The sequence below is a fragment of the Ammospiza nelsoni genome, chromosome 7 (genome assembly GCF_027579445.1).
Source record: "Ammospiza nelsoni isolate bAmmNel1 chromosome 7, bAmmNel1.pri, whole genome shotgun sequence".
In the NCBI taxonomy this organism is placed as follows: Eukaryota; Metazoa; Chordata; class Aves; order Passeriformes; family Passerellidae; genus Ammospiza; species Ammospiza nelsoni.
In genome coordinates, this window is record NC_080639.1 from 17,508,720 (window position 1) to 17,529,625 (window position 20,906).

General features: G+C 39.7%; 1 protein-coding gene across 6 annotated transcripts in view; it reads right to left on the reverse strand.

The window, feature by feature from the left end:
- The window catches only part of OSBPL6 (oxysterol binding protein like 6), a 96,220-nt gene that overhangs the window by 74,739 nt on the left and 575 nt on the right, over nucleotides 1–20,906 (reverse strand). The gene's annotated exons all lie outside the window — the stretch shown is intronic.

Consider the following 20,906-nt stretch of genomic DNA (forward strand, 5'->3'; position numbering starts at 1 on the left):
AAACCAACCTGCTGACACTGAATGTTCTAGGTTCACATCATCAGCTAAAATACTCATACTTCCTGTTACACAATATTGGGATAAGATTTTTATTTACAAATCAAAAGGAAAATGTCACCTCAACTAATGGCACATGAAAGTCTGCCACAAACAGATGCTCCAGTACAGGATCAGTTACCTGGACCTCTCTCTCCACAATTTTGAAGCTGAAAATAATGCAAGACAAAAAGAACTGTAGAAAAAGCTCTGATTCCTTATGCTGTCCTGAATGCAATACACAATGATAAACAGCAATCACAAATTTGAAAACAAATTATTATTCTTTACTATGAAGAAGCTATAAATAGAATTTTCTAGGTAGTCCACAACTGTCAGTTTAATTCTAACTGCTGTGTACACTGCACAGCACCATCTCTATTGAGCCATCCTATGGACCTGGTGGAGCATCCTGGCAAGAGCAGGGGTAAGTGAAGTGCCTGGCACTGACCATCAGGGACACTGGTCTCCTTTTGCTTCCTTGGAAATGATAAAGTGCCATGGCCACTTCCAGAGAATAGATTTATTGAAATTGGGGCGCTCAAAGCATCACATCAGAAAGTGAAGAACAGAGGAATTTGTCATCAGGTCCATACTTGTCCTCTTCATTCAGTTCACTGCAATTGAGTAATTAACTCAGAGTTCCTCTAAAAGAAAAAGCCACCATGAAACCCACACCCCAAAGTATGAACTACTGCTCCAAGAGAAACAAATATTGCATGCAATTACATTTCTCTCTCTGGATTACTAAGCATGGGAACATATTAAGATGTAAAACCAAAGTGACATTCTACAACTAAAAAAAAAAAAAACAGGACAGAAACAACACCTACGTTCTGCAGCATTGTCCCTACAGGCCTGTATCTATTTAATGGTATTTTAATCATGCAAGAAGGTTGACGTAGCTCTCTTTGAGCTGTTTTTTCAATACAATAAGGGTAGTGGCTTGTGGATCAGCAAATATCCAATTAGCCCTTATCTAGCATTTGGAAAAATTATACAATATTATGCCAGGGAAAAAAAACCAAACCTTTACCATAATTTTTATTATGCTTGGAAATAAAAGAGGAATAAGAGGCAGAAATTAGAGGAACGTGGTATGTTTTTTAAAAGTTCCTATCTTGGTTTGGTTTAGCATGTTTTCATATCAGCATAATGAAATACATCATTTCATTTTTAAAAGGAATGTTAGTAATTTCCTACCTGGCAAAGCTGGCACACCCATGTCAAATACAAGAGCAGTAATTCAAAACTTGGGAATGGCCAGAGCCCACTGAGTCACATATTAAAAGCAAGCTCACAGCAACCAAATCTCACTCCTCACTAACACAGTTAGTGGTCAGCCATCCCAGAAAAGGTGCTGGTGTGACCCATGGAATCAATGAAAGCTTTACCAACACAAAGCCACTGTGACTGCTGCCACTCTGCTTTGCCTGAAAGCCCCTGGAAAGCAGCCAGGACTCAGGAACACCACACCTCCATTATCCTCCCTCCTGAAGGCTGTTAAGGCAGGAGAGCATTTATGACTCACTGCCTATGCTCCACTCTGCAGATACCAGGGATGTTCTGCAGTGCCCTAAACTCTACAGGCACACAGAAAAATTAAGTTTTAGTCACAGTGACACTAACTATTCTAATTTGAGATATTTATCCTGGAATGCTTTACACTTCTACTGTCTGCCCATCTGGTGGGCTGAAAGGTCACAAAAGCCAGTTATTACTGGCTTCCCAGAAATACTTTTACTCTAATACACAGATTTTAATCCTTTAATATGAAAAAATGCATCCTAATTGAGATTATTTAATAAATGCTTTAAAATTGAAGTGTTGACAAAACTTCGGGAAAGGGAAAAACACCATACCCATATTGGGTCACTCTGTGCTTCTGAACCACACGAAGGTGGAAATATGCAGGGAGCTCCAGGAGCAAGACTTCTTTCCAGGAATTAACTAGCATCACCAGAAATGCCAGCACTTCCTCACCACCAGCAAGCATCCCCAGACAATTACTATATAAATACTATTTCTACACATGACAACTGTCATCAAAGAAGCCCAGATTAATTATCTAAGTAGCATATTCACACATCAGACAAAGAGGCAGAGGTGAATCCTAGATCCCTTCTTCAGAGAAAGACAACTCCAGTATTTGATACATCCGGATACATCTTGATGTACAAGCTCACCTTGGAAAACTGCAACTAAAAAAAAAAAAAGGTCTATGTATCAGTACAGCCAGTTCAAGGATATTACACATGTATGTATTTGTTACCAGTGAGACTCATTGAAATCAACACTGACATTTAATGGGTCTCATTTCTTACTCCAAAAGATACATGGAAAAGGCACAAATCCACACCGTGATCTATCACACAAAAGTAACAGACTTGTTCCTAAGGAGCACCACAAATACAAAGCAAACCCACCAAGGAGAAAACAGTGCTGTGAAGTACTTGTTCATGGGAAGAATCTGACACACTTATGAAGATTGAAGCTGCTGCAAAAATGCTTCAAAGCTGCAGATGCTGCTTGCATTGCCTTTCTTGAACCAGAAAAAGCCACTATTAGAGCCAGGACAAATAGAGCACATAATGACCAAATACATCATCTTTACATCTGCAGTGCTACAAACCAAGTCTTTAAAGCCATATGGGAGATAAGGGTGCAGCAGCTCCAGGCTAAGGCAAAATACAAATCACTTAAAGAGCACCTTCACACTTGCCACACAAAAATCATCAAAGAAAAAGCCCCTCAGAATTATGAGTCAATTGCTGTATTGTTACTTCTTTGGGAAAGCATTTTAGTCGTAATTATTCAAGTACCAAAATGGAAAACTGAGCATTCTAAATATCATAAAAAATTGTTTTCTCTTAGTACAGATAATCAAATTACTATTTCTCAAAGGCTCTTCACATGCTCACATTCACTGATCAACTGTATATCATTATCCAGTCATTGCTGTTCAGAATTCGGAAAGAAAGGAGAAAGGCCCGTGATATGTGAGTATGAGCTCCTGGCTGGGGCACATGCCTCCAAGGCACTGGGGTACCTCCAGACAATGGTGATAGGTTTGCTTTCTTGGTAGCATAATTCCTGCTTTTATCTCTGGGATTTTTACACACTAGGATTTATTATGTTGGGTATATTTCTGACTTCTGGCCACAGCAGGTATTTTTACAGATGTTCAGGAATTATTGCCCACTGCAGAGCTGCATGTGATGTGATTCAATAATAACATGGGTGGTTTTGTTGCCCACAAAATTCAGCCTCTTTACCCAGTGTGCAGCCAGCCAACGACGACACACTTGAGAGAGACAGAGCTGGCAGGCGCGGGTGCCCAGTGGTATTCCCCAAATCAAGCACACCAACCAGCACAACGTTCTGCAAGTTGTACATTTTAGCAAACAAAGGATTTTGCATGTATTGACTACAAGTTGCATAGCTCTCTTATTAATCAGTATTCTGTCTTCCATTGGCTAATGATTCTCTCATTCCAAATGCCAAACAGTGCACGGGCTCTCTCTCACCTCTATTGAGTCGGCGCTTTCCTGGCTCCGTGATCCTGAGTCTGGTCCTGACCTCCCCCTGCTGGAAGCACCTCGGACCCAGCCGGAGCGGATCCAGCTCAGTTGCTGAGATTGTTTTATTCGTTTCGTCTTTACCTTGAGAGTTCTGCCATACGTCCTCGTGGCTGGTAAATTCTGCTTTCTTTGTGTCCACTACCCTTCTTCCCAAGCTTTGGCAACCCACTGAGATCACCGATGCATGTCAAGCCTTAAACCTTAACAAGGCAATTCTACCAACCAGTAATTTGTCTTTCTAACACCTAGGCGTCAATTGGAACTTGTTGGCTGCTCTCTGTTTCACACATCAAATCTCCGTTCTTGCTATTTAAGCTTGAAAATATAAAAAGATAAAACATCAAAGAACATCTTTTCTTAAGAAAATCTTACATATTCCACATTTGCAACAGTTATTTCTGCTTCTGTCTTGTTAGGTTTCTAAATGGAATTGGTGTAAGCAGAGAGTAGAATTATTGCAGATGATACAGTGCAGATAAATTAGATGGTTGCAGGAATTATAAGTGGAGGTTTTTCTGTTGTCTCATGTAGCACACCAAGCATGACATCCATCATCTCCTCCTAGCCTTAAAAATTCTGTAATGCCTACAAAAATGCAGCTCTGTTCTGAGAGCTGCCTGGAAAAAAATATCACTTGACTAATTTCATGTATAAAACCTCATTATGTAGTGATTAAAAAAAGTTTTAAGAGTCAGTCCTAGAAGGATATTTTGAACTGCACTGCACACAAAAGTTCTGCAGCCAGTGCTGAGCTAGCAGCTCTCAGTTATGGCAGGCATCCTAGCAAATATTCCATCCCAATTGGTTCTGTATGATCTGCCACAGTAACAAACTTCTCAGAAATACCAGGAATTTATCAGGGAAGTTGAGAGAGATGACTCATCAGCAGTGACCATACACCACCAAGGAGCTGAGTAAGATGGCAGAGGCTGACTGGAATCTGACTTGAACACCACAGTGACTCACCCAGCCGCTTGACTGGCATATGACAAGGCACTCCAGCATAGGAACACACACAAATAAATAAATTCTAAAAGCCCATAGAGTCTCTTCCCAATTACATCAATAGCAGACATATAGCAAATGTATCCAGAATTCTATTTTAATCTAATAAAAATAATAATACATAGAAATCTTCTGACAAATATGGGGTCAGAAGAATGGAAAATAAGATCACACAGGCTGCATGTAGAGGAGACAATTGAAGAGGAAAATAAAGATTTCTACAATTACAGAATCATAATTTTGTTTTCCAAAAGGAGACCATCATAAATGTATTGTTTAAACACCAGAAATTCTAAGTGTAGGACTTAGAATTTACTGAACCACCCATAAAATATACAGCTTTGCAAAGTATAAAGTAACCAATTTTTGCAGTAAAGACTAAATAAACCCTTTCCTTATTTTTATATACATTTATATTTTTAGTCAAGAGACAAAAATTATAAATCTTTATGTGCACATACCATAAAAGAGATTTTTATTCCAAGGTAGAGAGAAAAAATAAACCTAAACAGTTCAGTAAAATTTATTCTATTCCCTCAATGTTAAGAAAAATATCCTAGGTCTCTCTGCTAATTATTTATAACATTTATACACATCTTCATTTAAAGATATGAAGAATTTTATCTGCAACTACACTTCAAAAATGTACTGTTCTTCTTCTTCATTCAAATAAATAAATAAATATCTCTATTTATATATCCAGAGATGCTTTATGCTGAGGACAGTGTAACCAAACATAATATTTTCATTTATTTTTAAATAGACATAAGAGTAATTTTTTTTTAGCTAGATCCATCCTAAAATTAGCCTCCTAAATCTGCATTTAGCCTTGATTTAGACTTGAAATTTAAATAAGCAACAATTCTCAATGGCAGACTTGAAGCTCTTACAAGAACCCTGCTCCCATTCCCACAGTGGGGTGGGTACTTTATGTGCCTGGTCACTGTAATTGCTTCCAGTTTTATAACCAAGCTTCACAGGGCAAAAAAGGAACCCTAACCAAGTGCAGATCCTCTAAGACAAAAAGACAGGTCCTTTTCAGAGGGATGTTCTGAAAACTTGAGACACAGGACAGGGAAACCTGTATAGGTGCTTTTATGAAGTAGGTTTATCATTTTCTGTTACTTTGGTAGCTGATATTTGTATAAGAAGCTGATGGAGCCATCAAAACTTTACCTTTCCTTCAGAAGATGTTGGTGAGATTACAATATAAAAAAGACAAGAACAGAAGTCAGATACCATGAAAGTAGAAAATAAATTCATGCCAACTATTAAGCTGTTTAGGGAAGGAGATGAGCTTTGCTGTAGCTGGCATTAGAGCTCTGTAACATATAAACCTCTGATTTCTAAACCAAATTGCACATGCACAAGTCCTTTGTCATTGTCACTGCTCACAGTAGCAGCTACATTAAAAGCATCTGATAGAGCACAGTAGCACAGCAACCAGCAAAAATGAGATTTTAATATATGAGACCACACCTCAATGTAACAGATTTTTTTGATGCCATCAAACCATGCTACCGGAGAGGAAAAAATAAAAGCTTTAAAGATTACATCATTCATAATGAAATTACACAGCAGAAAAGGTGTTAAAGTAGAACACAAACACTTCTGGACAAGGAATATCTTTCTGTAAAAATTGAACAAGCTAGCACCTAAGTGGCAGAAAAAACTGACTCTTAAAGAGACCTCAGGCAGTAAAAATTCAAAAACATGCACCCCACTCAGGAAAAACTCTGAAAGAAAATATTTCATAGAATTGTAGAATGGTTTGCGATGGAAAGGACCTTAAAAATCATCTAGTTTCAGTATTCCTTATTTCCTATTTAGTTTATTTTGTTATTCTCTTCTCAAAGCTTATCTTTTATTTTGAAAGGCTTCCACATAATTCTTCACTGGCTGAAAAAAATAGTCAAGTTCTAAACCTATGAATTGCTCTGAATTTATTATAAAGCTCAAATGCTCTGAACAGATGGAACAAGTATTTCATACAGCACATGAGCTATCCAAAAATTCACAGGCTATATATGTGTAAAACAAGGAAAATTAGGTGGGTTAACAGCAGGAAAGTAGCTAGAGGAGCTCTGTGTGATGTAGAGACGTGACTGTGAGCCCTTTGTCTGGACGGGTGCCAAGGCCTCCCCACAGTTATCCTAGCTGTAAATAGGTAGTCTTCCATTCAAGCTGAGAAGAAAAAAGGCAGACAGATGTGATACCAGCCATATTGCTCCCTTGTGAGCTGTTGGCTGCAAAATACAAGTGGGCCTTAACCACACAGGATCAATGAGCAACTGAATCCAGAGGAGACCTTTGGTAGGTTTTGTTTCGGGGAAACTTACCCAAGTATCAAAGGATCAATAAGTCTGTTGGTTTCTTTATAATTAACAAAAACTAAAACAAATAATAACATCAGAACCTGAAATACAGATTTTTCAGCAAAACAGATTTAACAAATCTCATTAGTTAATACAGCTTTAATGTAAGAGCAATTACATGCTTGAAAATAAGATATTTCCCATTTTTACCCATTTACAGTGCTCCTCCAGCATTGCCCATATTTTCTTTCTCCCTCATTCCTTTTGTAAATGATTTTATTCTGTTTAAGTGCTTCTTCCACATGGACAATCTTTTCTGCCAGATTTTTTCCACTTCTTTATTCCTATATCCAAAACACAGAGCATCCCCAGCTCTATTTCCACAGGATTCCTTTCTTTGTTCATCTTGCCCTTTTTTTTATCCTCTACTCCTCTGTTTACTCTATGCCTTTGCTTATTTTCTACCACTTCAGCAGAAGAGAGTCCAAAAGCAAAGATGAAAAACAAATGGGAAGCGAAAACATTCCTTTGCTAGCTCACGGTTTGCGCATGGAAGCGTGCCATTTCTGGGAGAACAGTCCAACTGGCATCTCAGCCTTCCCTGTGGCACTGGACAACGGTGTTATGTTGCTCAGGCAACCATTCCTAATTGGCTTTGGGGATGCTGAGAAAACAGGATGGTTTATTTTGCTGGTCTGTCTGAAGGTCACAGGAGCGTGTGGCACTGCACACCGGTTGCTGCCATGGCAAGCGAGGCACCGAAGAACCACATCAGGCAGCCCTGCGAGCACAAACACGCCAATCACACAGAAAAGCCATCCACTCCGCAGCCTCAGTCGTGCAAAACAATGTGTACAACAGTTGTCATACAAGACTACAACAACTACTATGCCAGAGACAATGTTATTCCAGACTCATGCTGAAAGCAAATCTGAATGTTTCTCCTGGCTTGAAAAATTAGAGATAAAAAAGGCGCTATTTAAATGTAACAGTATCCTACAAGAAACAGATTGTCAACAACAGTTTGGCAGGGCACCATGAACATCTTTTAGAAATTGGGAAGAAAAATCTTCAGAATGTAAATGTCTGCTGAAACAAATGAAGATAGAAGCTTTAAGAGCAAGAGCTACTGCCTCAAAGTTCCTCCAGAGGGTTCATCTCAGTATATGTATATTTTGCATCTTAAAAGAAACACACCATATGCTAGGATGACTTTTCTTAACTAGAAAAGTCTGCCTTATATTTTTGGAACAAGCAAGTTTTTCCCTGGGCATGTTTATTGACATGTTTCATAAACCTCAAATCCTTAACTGAAAAAAGAACCTATTTTGGCTGCATGAAAAGCAGATTCTTTTTTAGTTCAGAAACCAAGAGGAGGAAGAAAGGAGAAATTTCAAGTTAAAAATACTTTTAAACATCAAGACACACCAAAACGAACATTTCATTGAAAATGTATTCAGATAAAATTCCATTTTTTCAAAATTTTGTCCCTTTTTCCTTTTATGAAAAATATTTGTTAAACTTAATCCAAATTCAGTAACAAAGGCACAAAATGGAAGCACTTTTCCGAGTACTACAAACCAATAAATTGCACTTCCTAAACCAACAGAGTCACAAATCCTTTTCTGTGGATTCCTGCACTGTCTCTCTGTTTCTGCAGGGCCCACAGGAGGCACAGATCCACCTGAATCTCCCTGGTTTCCCTTGGCCCCAGAGCCATGCAGAAACTTACAGCCTATCCTCTAAGGCTGGCAGAAGGATGGAAAATGACCCAGTTTTTTCTTTTCGTTGTGTTTACTCTGTTTTCACTTTGGTGTCTGCCCTGTACCATGAGCTTTCCCCAGCCCCCATTACTGGATGGGATGTCTGTGGGTTTCTTCAAGCCCACACACATTGCAGCACTCTATAATAAGCACATACACGTGCACATTTAAGGTCTAGGAAGAGACTGGACCAGCTGGGTGAGGGAAACAGGTATTCTGAGCTCCCTGTGACACTTTTCAGTCCAACAGCAGACTTGGAAAGGCTTGGTGAGGGCAGGATGTTGTGCTCCCTGCCCTGAGTTACTGCCAAGGGCAGGACACCAGGCTCAGCGGATTTAATGCGCCACATCCAGCCTGTGCTCATCTTTCATGTCTAGGGGAGGCAAAAAATATTTTCAAACTCATCAGCTGTATTTTTCAAAGGATGCTGTCTTAACTACTTTTTCCCCCACAGACAGTCCCGGGTCCCAAGGCCTGGGAGTAGCTCCCACTATACAGAATAAGAGATAACTGTAGAAATCTTGTACTTGTTTATCCACAACTGGTCATAAAGCTCTCACATACTGTTTGTTTAGCTAGATTTGCATGTACTTGCAACTATTTTTGTCAAAATAACTTTCTTAGCTTCCATTATTTCCACAGTGGGTGGCTCCTTCCATGTGTTTCACCTTTTCAGAAATATTCCCCTATCTGAGGAAAGCACTCCAGTTCTCTAACATAAGCAAGCAGATTTCACCACTGAGAGCACTTGAACAAAACCATCTGAGAGGCCCACATCACAGAAAACTGACTATCAAGATGTGCTGCATCCCAAAACACAGCCACTAGTACTTAACATACAACAAGGTCAACAATGTCCTGCCACTGTCACTCAGGGGTTTTCAACCTCCACAAAACATACTCAGAGGCATTTTCAGGTTCATAATGACACTTTAACATACACAATATAAACAGATATGACAAAACATTGTTATTTAAGCCTGGAGGAAGAGACAAGGGCAGTCACATTTCTCTATTATAAATTATTATGCACTCTGAAACATTAATGAAACAAATGACATGGGTGGACTGCATTCAGAAGATAAATAACAGGAAAATTAAAGACTTGCCCTTACAACTACTTCTATTGGAAGTGTGTTAGTTTTGTGAAAAGCTGCGTGAGCAAACGATGAGCTATAACTTTACTTGCACAAATCTGGTGTTACAAAAAAAAAGGGTAACTCTTGTGAGTTTTTTTCTATTTGCATTCTGTTTTCAATTGTGAGCTAATTTTTGGAAGACACTTCTTGTACAGTATTTAAGGGCAGACCTCAAAGTTTACTGCACACATAGCTCCTCATCTGTCTCAGGAGGGCTCAAGGAGGACACTGCTTGCACCCTTCAAGCTGCAGGACAGAGATATTAGAGACTCACAGGCTCTTGCTGCACTTGTGCATCCCTGATGATTGCCAATAAAACAAGCATTTTTTAAAGACTTGGTACTATACATAAAAGCAGGAATACAGGAAGATGCCCAAAATAAATAAATGCATATTGTAAGCTATCAAAATATTTTAAGAGCCCTTTCATTCTCATATCAAACAGATATTTCATAAAATACACTAGCACCAAAATGAGCAGCATCCTCTAGACATTCTGTACAGACATAGAGTCAAGAGATAAAGCATTTGTGGTCTCTTTTACTTAGACTAAAGGGTGACCTAAAGTAACACTGAGTTAAAGCTAACAAAAAGGCTCCAGCAGTAAGGAGCTGAACATAAATCTGATTGTTTGAATTACTGTCATCATGATTTCTCAGAAGGAAGCAGCTCAGCCTTCACCTGCAATTCTGATAGGACTGATTCTCAACCTGAAAAGGGGGCATTTATCACTGCTGGGTGTACACTCATGCTCAAGACAGGATACCAAAAATTTTCTGTCATGACGACATCTGACTTCACTCACGTAACACAAATCCCTCAGTTGCCAGGATTCCATCCACACCTCCAACTCTGCTGTTAACAACCACCATAAGATTTTATCTGTGATCTTGGCTGAGCCAAGATGATGTGCTGGCTGACACAAACTCCAGTCAAACTGAGTTCATTAAGTATTCCTCCTCCCTCTGCTCACTGACTTTGACAAATCAGGGAGCACTGTTCCCACACCGAGTTTCTTATTCCCATGTAAGATGGTGACAAATTTGGATTTTCCAGAACATGCTCAACAAAACACGGGCAGAATTCTAGTGATAAACTTGCAAGAATAAAACTGGTGACCAAACTACAAGCGTCCCCTTTTCTCTTTTCAGGAATCATACATTTATGAAACAGAAGATTTAGGCACCACCACCAAAGCAGAAAAAAGAATAGAAGGGTTCACTTCATATTTTGCTAGCAATGAAAACCTACATAAAGAATCACAGAATGGTTTGAGTAAAAAGGGACCTTAGAGATCATCAAGGTCCAGCTGTCTGCCATGGGCTGGGCACCTTTCACTAGAGCTGATGGAGCTGCCCAGAGCCCTGTCCAAACTGGCCTTGGACATTGCGAGGGATGGGGCAGCCACAGCTGCTCTGGGCAACCTGTGGCAGGGCCTCACCACCCTCACAGTGAAGGATTTCTTCCTTACATCTGGCCTTAACCCACCCTTTATCAGTTTATTTAACTGCTCCTTGTCCTGCCCCTTTAGGCAAGGACGGGTGCTATAACATCTCCCCGGAGCCTTCCCTTCTCCAGGCTGAACAAACCCCACTCTGCCAGCCTGTCTTCATGGGAGATGTGCTCCAGCCCTCACAACTTGTGTCAGAGGCTCAACTCAAGTCCTCAGGTTTTTCTGAACTTCTAATGCCATACAATTCATGGTTTGAAGTTCAGTATCTCCTTTTTAAGCTTCCTGTTGCCTACTATTTCTTAGTTACCGAAAAAATCTCCTACCATTGTCTGGCAACAACATCTAGGGATAAGAATCGTCCTGTAAAGAATACTTTATGCAAGATTAATGCCAGAAGCATAAACAATAAAATGCTAATAAAATATTAAAAGCCATAAAAGATACCATAACTGTAAAAACAGATATGAAATTTCTCCCTCCGCTCCTTGTTCACAAATTATAAACTCAGGTAAGGACAACTCATATTTGTAAATTCATTAGAATAAAAAGCATTGATTCTGAGTCATCTATCCTTTAGACAGTGAAAATCTATTGCGATATACATAAATGTTATCCCAAAAAGATTTTTATCACCATTCATAGTACTTTTTTTTTATTATCATAAATAAATATATCTTGAGAAAGTTATACCAGAAAACTGAATTAGAGCATTCAAGTTCTACTCAAAAGTGAGACAGCATTTTCCCATTCAAACTTTTCATTAATGTGTATATTGCCACAGGATGAACAAGATACTGAACTTAGACACTTCTTTTTTAAGGCACTTTAGGACAATTTCATACCTCAAAATAATACAGTTTTTGTTACCCTTGACATTTGTTTTATGGCAATACTGACTTTAAATTTCTGCTGCAATTTCTTTTTCTTCCTTGAGAGGAGAAATCACTCCAGCTGTAAGGACAACAGTAATTTCCTTAAGTAACTCAGTTAATTTTTTCAACATTCTTCAGTCCTTCACAATAGCTGGTAAAGCAGCATTTAGCCAAATATGTGTCAGTAACCTCAGCCAAGATGCCCACAGCCATTTACACAGAAGAGAAACTCCGCTGCTGTATGCAATACCTGTTCCAAAATTAATCAACACCAGAAAATAGCAGTAAAGTAATTCTTGAAAGACTACCAAGCAAATACACTAAGGAAGTACAAAGGACTTGTAAGGTTATTTGCATTACTGCTACATAGTGACACCTGATAAATATGTTTTGGGACAGCTTTCCAATTAAAAATTCTAAAAGGCAGTTTAAAAATGAGGGGAGAAATGCACTGTAGATATTCAGCTGGAAATTGCAGTGCTCTGGAAAAAAAACTTCAAATTTATCCTTATTTTCCCTGATTTTTAACAAGCATCCTGAAACAGGAAAACTGTACCTATTTTGAAAAGCAGGCCTTTGCCCGTGCATTTGGAAAACTCAGGGAGGTCATTTTCCTTTTCTTTTTCACTCTACAGATCCAGGGCAGTGGTCTCCACTTCCCCATCAGACTTCCCCAGTCAGACACTCAGAAGACAAAAAGCTACACAGAGGAGAAGTCTATAGCAGAAGTTTGAAACCTACAGTCCATTCATTCCCTTCAAATATTTATGGTTTAGCCCTTGAAATTATTTGTAAAATGCCTATTACGTCTCATAATATTTTTGTTTATAAAAATTAAATGTGAGACCAGACCCTCCAAAGCACCAGTACTTAAACAGTGATAAATTTCAGTGACTACAAAGATAACATGAGCCAGCACATTCCCAAGTAAGTAAAAATCTAAGCCATGATAGGGATCATTTTCAGTTTCCTACAAAGTTTAATTTCCTCAAATAAAACATTCACCCTCTTAGCTGAACAAAGGCTTTTAAAACATACACAGTTGCATCATTATTTGATTATTTAATTCATAAGTACAAGCAATGGCTGGCCATGGGAATGACAAGCACTAAGTACAAACTATACAAAATATAAATTAAAAACAGCTGTCTGGGAAGCACACAGAAGTCTGAGAAGACTGGAAGCTTCACATTTCCTCATTTATCTTTTAATGGAAAAAATTGACATTAGCTGAAAAAGTATTGATTTTCTGTGCTGTTACCTGTGGGTAACTAAAGATTTTAAATTCATTTTTGCAGCATACCAAGATTGCTTAAAAAGAAAAATTTCAGAGAGGTCTGCTTGAATTACTTTCTGGGTCCCACAACACATACAGACATTTATTTCTGTTCAGACTTGTCCTCCTAAATGAGAAACCTGCATTTGGAAGTTGCGCCATTATGTTTAAATCTGCTTCAGCACGGCTGAGATGTATAACCCACCTTGACAGAAACACCAACCTAAAGCGCAATAACATTTCACTTGCTGCTATTAAGAAATGGCACCTTACACTGCTTCTAGGCATAAGAGATGGTAGGAAAATAACCCATTTTCCTTGGTATGCTTGCAGTGTGAGCATCCAGGCCTTTTGTTCTCCAAGGTTTGTTCCCTTTTATGCCCCCAGCCCTGGCACTGCCCCCCAAGGGCCTCAGGAGGAGCACACAGGGGTGGCAGCTGGGGGAACAGGCACGGAGCAGCACCAGCCTGGCCCAGGGGACGTGCTTGTGCCACCAGAGGAGCAGGGAGCTGGGCACAGGTCTGCAGCTCCAGGAGCAGAGAGTTAAAGGGGAGTGACCGTGCAGGACAGACAGAGCGAGAAACAGGACAGGAGCTGCGGCGGATGTCTCAGCGCTGGAAAGCCAGAAGGGATGAACACACCCCTGGTGCATTTGGGTTTTAAAAAATTAGGTTTCAAAATAAGTTTGTACTCGTTACATTTCTTTATAAGAAATTAGAGTTCACCCACAAACAGATTTAGCAATGTTGGTGCTTTTCTCAGTGTTATATCACACAGCTATGACACATTTTTCATGGCAAACCACCCAAGAATCAGCCAAGAAAGCAGAACTACGTGTTCCTCAAGATATCTGCAGCCTTAAGAGCGGTTTGTTTCCACTAGTTTCCAAAATGGGAAGGCTGCCATAGATGTTGCAGAATAAAATCTCTGATGTTGCCATACCCCCCACAAGCACACTCAATGTTTCTCAGCACTGAGCGCAGTGCCCACAACCAGACAAAGCAAAACACAAAACAAAAACATCATTTTTAACTATGTTCATTACCTTTTAAATGCAATGGCATTTAAAAAAAAACCCTTCTTTCTTATGAGATACTGCCTTTTTTCTATAGAGATCTACGAGCCTAATATACATCAATCACAACCTCAATAGTTCTGGTTCAGTGTATGTAAACTCCTTTACCTGGTGTTAGCTAGAGCTGCTCCCCTTAGGGGAAATTCACCATGTTTATCAAGTTATTATTATTATCTACCTGCATTTTACACAGCATTATTCCTTACTCCATCTTTGAAATTATTTTTACTGATTTACTACAAAAAGATATGAAAAAGAATGAAGAAAATGTAGAAGATTCTAAAGTCAATGGATTCATACTTTACAAAAGAATTCTGTGTAACTTTAAAATAATTCAAATAGTCAATAATATATAGAATAGTAAAGAGATACAGCACAGGTTTATGACTGGTATTTGACAGCTTTACACAAAATGATTGAGCTAAAGTGCTCACAAAGTTAAGAAGAAAGCACAAAACCTGAAAACACAGAATAAATCTTTAAAAATGCTGAAGAACATTGAGGGGCAAATCTAATTATGAATATATCAGAAGGTAATTTCACCAGAAATACCGTAAGGTGGCAGGGAATGATAGTATCTGTGTGCCTTTGCCCCACAGGCAGCAGCCAAGGGCCAGAACAGCTCTGAGCTGGGCAGGCAGCAGGAATCAGAGCTGGAGGCAACAATCCATCCATCCATCCATCCATCCATCCATCCATCCATCCATCCATCCATCCATCCATCCATCCATCCATCCATCCCGGCCCCGTGCTGCCCTCATACAGAGCAACATTCCAGCTATCAGAATATGCTCCTGTCAGAGAGGACAAGTGGGTGTTTGGCTCTGCAAAGGTCATAGAGCTGGGAGGAAAATGAGGCACTCAGCAGGGCTCAAAACATCAGGAGAACCATGAGCAGGGATCTGGTACACAGCCTCTGCAGAACTGGGCTGGGCATCTCAGCTGGAAACCCAAACCCAATGGTATTAAGAAAAATATCACAGCTTTAGGAAAGGCCACATGATTACAACTGGCTGTTTTACCTGAACCTACTCCTTCTGGATTGATGTTACATTGTTTTGGCCAAAACACTATGAAAACCCAAATAAATTCATTAATAGGAATTCATTCATTTTAAAGGCAAAAAAATCTGACACCCTCTCGTCTTCTGAATGTAGATTTGCAGCAGGCAGACAGACACACAGCAGCTGTGATGGAAAGGGTAGGAGCTATGAACCCAAGCTGCCATGTCATTGCTACATTTCAGGGCATCTGCAGATCCAACCACAACCTTTGCATCACCAGAAATGGCAATTCAAAAGCATATCACAGATTACTTCTGTTTCTTTCCCTTAAACTCACAGATACTGCACAACCCCGTGGAGCTACTGGGGAGTCCTGTAAGGCTCTCAAGGGCTGGTCAGCTGGGCTAATTCTAACCCTCCTTTCTGACTTGGTTTGAGGCCTTCCCCAATAATCCTCAATACACATCAAAAGAAAGAACAACCATTATTGTCTTAATTAGAGACAGAAGCCACTCTTGTTATTAATTGCAAGCTCTGTCACAAAACAGTATTTATGGTGAATGGGCAAGAGGCAGAGTATGCAGCTACTAGAAAAAATACCTTGTTTGGGTTTTTTAAAGATTATTTTGCATTGCAAATAATAATTGCATTGCCTTGCCTGTCACTGAATTGCATACTGCAAACTGACCATGGGTTTTGTATGTAGGCTACACTACCAATTATTAGGAGAACCAAGAAAAGCTCGCTCAGTGGAACAGCATGTAATTCACATTTAGCTTTCCACAGCATATTTGCACACCCACACAATATAGGTCACAGTTAGGGAGAGTTAGAGAACTCCTTTTTTTTCCCTTCAGTCAGAGAATGCATTATTTTTGCCCATGATTTCGTCACTCAGAAATATTACACCAGGTAGTAACTGTGACCTGCCCATACTTCCTGGAAGTTACACACAGAGTTGTCAGGCACAGGTGAATGTGGAAAGACAACTTGTATTTAACTGACAGGAAGGGGTAGGGGGGAAAGGAGATGGATTTTTGTATTCTTCAGTCATTACATAGAATGAAAAATAATTTGTCGGCTACAGACAGACTCATCTTCTGACTGCTCTACAGCTCTATTTCACATCATCCCTTATCCTTTTGTTTTTGACAAGCACCTTCTGAAACTTATTCTCCAGAAACAGAATAAATTCCAGAAGCATGGACTTGCACAGAAAAGCACCATAATTACTTACCAGAGGGATGTATATGTCATGTTCACACTGGGGTCAGAGGGATTCACGATGACTCAACACCAACTGCCGCTGTTTCGGATCTCAGCAAGCTGCTTTATGTTGAAGCTGCTTCCTTTTAACTAAGCATGATTTCCACCATTAGCCACCACTTTCTCACCCAGCTGACCCACTCTACTCTGAAAGAAACATTTGTCACTGAACTAACCACTCCAGCTTCCCATTTTCAAGATGAAAGTCCCTTTATCTAGTCCATTTCTTGCCATTTCTGTAGCTCTCCATCAATGATTCTGCCTTTCCATTTTCCCTAGATCTATCCTTACCATGTGACAACACAGCTAACTGGCTCCCTAAATACCAACTGCTTTTCTTTTATAAGTTGCTCTCCACCATTTTCCCTGAAAATAAATTAATTAAAGAAACTTTTATCTTGTGGCTAAAATCTCAAAAATTGCAATCTAGGAAGATGAGCCACAGTTTCTCTAGGTTAATTTCTCTCCCACTTCTCCTATAACATTGCCATTTCTTTCCAAACAAGGCTGAATTTGATTTTCAAAGGCAGAAAGGAAGAAAGAGTTAAACACTGCTTTCCTGAAAAAAGATCAAAAAGATGCCACATATTCCTGAGAAGGTCATCTATAAAAATCCTAATAAAGTACAAATGGGAGCAAGAGTGCACCTGCAATCCCACTGCAGATGCAGGCTGACCACACACAGGACAGACACAGTAAAGGCAGAGAGGAAACAAGAAGAAGAATCACCAGCCTGGAACCATTCCTGTAGGATGTTAACAGAAACTCCTCTTGACCTAAATTCCATTTAACATCACCTTATCCATACTGGGTTTGTCACAGGAGAAGAGGTTGGGGTAGCAACAAGAATTGAGAGACATCATTGCATCACATAATATGAATAAAATAAAGTCAAGTTATATTAATCAGGATGAGTGTGGCATTTCTATCCCAGCCTGTCTACCCCGTGATACACAAAAATCAAGAGCCAGGTGATGCTGCCACAAGAGACCCTGAGGAACAGAATGCTCACTCCAGCTGCTCAATGTGTCCAAGTGGCCTGGACCTCACACCAAGCTGTTCCCTTCCCAGTGGCATGGCCCAGGCTTCCCCACACCTGGAGCTACTGCTTAAATTTCTTTCTCATTTATTTATTATTTAGCCCTTTCTGATTTTAACTGTCAGCATGAGCCATGAAAGTCTCACCAATTCCACTGCCCATATCTAAGGTCAATCAGCACCAACATTTCTGTAACTCTTTAGACTCCCACTGCAAACATTTTGCAAGAAGCAGGAACTGCTACAGAGCAAAGCCCTTCTATTGCCTTTCATTTTCCAGGATTGATCAGGTCAGCCGCTGCTGGGCAGATGCAGCCAAGGCCTCCTCGAGCACGCAGGCCTCGCTCCATGGCACAGGTTTCATACAGACTCTTCTTTGGGCAACCTGAGCTCGTTAGATTTTCTGTTGAGAAATGTTTCAGTTCATCATCTGAAAAAGTGTATCACATTCCAAGATAAGGTTTCTTGAAATCGATCTTTAGATCATTCTCAGACAAATGTTACCTACTTTGGGTTGACTTGTTTTCATAACAAAGCAGTCCCAGATCTATGCTCTACTCTGCTGATGTAAAGGATCCAATTCCTCATTTTAACACCTCTGCATCCTTCACAACCATACTGTGCCTTTTGCTTGCTTCCTTCAACACCTACGCTGATATGGCAAATTCAACACACAAACACACACACATACACACAACCCAAAAAGAGTAAGCATTTACTTTAGTATTCCACTGTGAAGGATTTTTTTAATCTCATTAAACTTTGCTTATGAAAGAAACACAAGCCTGAAGGAAATTCTTGAAGAAATTAATTTTTGAAGTCTAATTACCCAGAGTAACATTTCCCATGAAAATTATCTACAGAAACCACTGCCTTTTCCCATACCAGGATAGTCAAAAGCTTCCAAACCAGAAAACATTTAGTTACAAGGAAAAGAAAACAAAAAACAAACTCCCAAAAATCTCTAGGAACTGTTTGAATTGTTCAGTGTTTTTAAAAAATATTAAAAAATACAGGAGTAATGTACAAGTATTTGCTGCCCTATACATGAGGCAGAGGGGCTAATTAAATAATTAGGACAGGCTCATTTTATACATACACAAACATTAAAAATGTAAACACACACATGTTTAGCAGCAAAGGGCTGGCAGTTCCTTCCTGTCTCCCACTGCAGGGACAGCAGGTTCTCCAGCATGGCACAGGCACAGAAGGCTGACCAAAGTCCCTTAAGAAATACAGCCCTCCTGAGACAAAGCCCCATGGTAAAGAAGCATACATTCCCAGGGAAAAGCCCTTGCTGATATCCCATGTGCTGGCAAGAACAAGAGCAAAATCATTCACTCCCACCACACTAAGAAGCCCATCGTTAGGCTGTGGCTCAGCTGAAATGTACAGCAGCCAGGGGTACACACACACACACAGAGTCACACACACCTGGGCCGCAGGAATACAGGAATATGTAGCATGAACACTCTCTGCTCATCCCCAGAGTGGACTGGAGAAAGAGGTGGCAAAGGAGAGCAGTCTCATGCCTGCCACCATTTACAATAGAGCAGGAGGCCAGGGACTGCCCTGTCACACCAGTCACAGAGCTTTAACTTCCCACAGCCATGGCAGCTTTGTAATAATGTAATATTTAATATATATTTAATGTAATAACGTCCAAATCGCTTCTCAGATGCAGAGCAATTCTGACACCTGTCAGTAAAGCTCTGCTTCTGATGGCTGTACAAAAACACATCTGAGCACATAAAATTACAGAGTACAGCCCTTCAACCAGCACTTGGAAAAAACCCCACATGTATTCCTACAAGTATATGCAAACCAGTGTTCACATCACAGACATTTATGAATGAGCTCCCAGAATGGGCTAAGAGCAAAAATATCCCAGTAATAAGCAAGGCTGCAGCCAAGGCCCCCCACAGTACAGCTCTAAGTTCTCTGGAGGATCTGGGAGAGCAACGGCAAATTAATGGGAAGTGGAATAAGCATGCTTGATGAACTACAGTACAACAAGGGGTGCTTCTTTCAGCCTTCAGCAGCAAGGGGAAATGTTTATGGAATCTTCAGCAACAAACCCTCCAATACCATTTTCCAGATATACATCCCGCCATGTACTTGGAAAGAAAACGTTGTTTAAATATAAAACTGTTACAGTTTTCAAATAATCAGTGTTGTACACATCTCTGGTAATTTATCTAAGGTGGAGAGAAAAGATAAAGTAGTCTCCTTGTGTAGTTTTTAAACAAAAAGAAAAGAAATGAGTATTTATTACATATACATGAAAATGCTTCACTAAACATATAAGATCCATAACAATGACATCTGTTTAACCTCTAAAGGTCAAGGTCATGTCATTTACACCAAGATAAAAAGTCTAATTATAGTATCTACAGCTGTATGGGCAAAGGCTGGTTATTAGAAAAGAACTATTATAAACCAAACACAATTACACTGTAGAGAAACCATTAGATACTTGATGAGATTTTAATCTTTGAGCTGGTATCATTCTGCAAGTTAATCACCTAGAGAACAGAAAATCTGTTAGGAATGCAATTAAATGTACTAGTTCCATTAAAATTGAGCTGATATAGTTAATTGTAGTCCTAAAATAGCAATTTCCTCACACCTTCACTAAGCAATTTTTTTCATCTACTGAGTAATAGTCTATTTAAGGAACACTTTTCACTTAAACTCTCAAATAAGATTTGTGAATACTTTTGTTCTCTCACGCTACCCCATACAAGTTGCACTGACGTTTGTTATTTGACCTTGGCTTCCTAATTTGCTCTGAGAAGTCCAGCAAGGTCTTTTGTTTCAGTTAGTCTGAGTCCATGGTACCTGCATTGCTGAAGCTTTCGGGAAGAAAATCACCAGTGTATCCTCCCAGCACACGACAGCAATTAGAACCTGACATGAAATGACGAGCCAATGGCAAAGCTCACGTCATACAGTCATTTTAGGCATCAGCACTTTGGGCGAACACATGATTTCTAAACATCAATTTCAATGAATGCATCTTCAAAGTACTTGGAAGGGATTTGCAGCCCTGCTAGCAAATGGGGAACACAGGCCATTCCTGC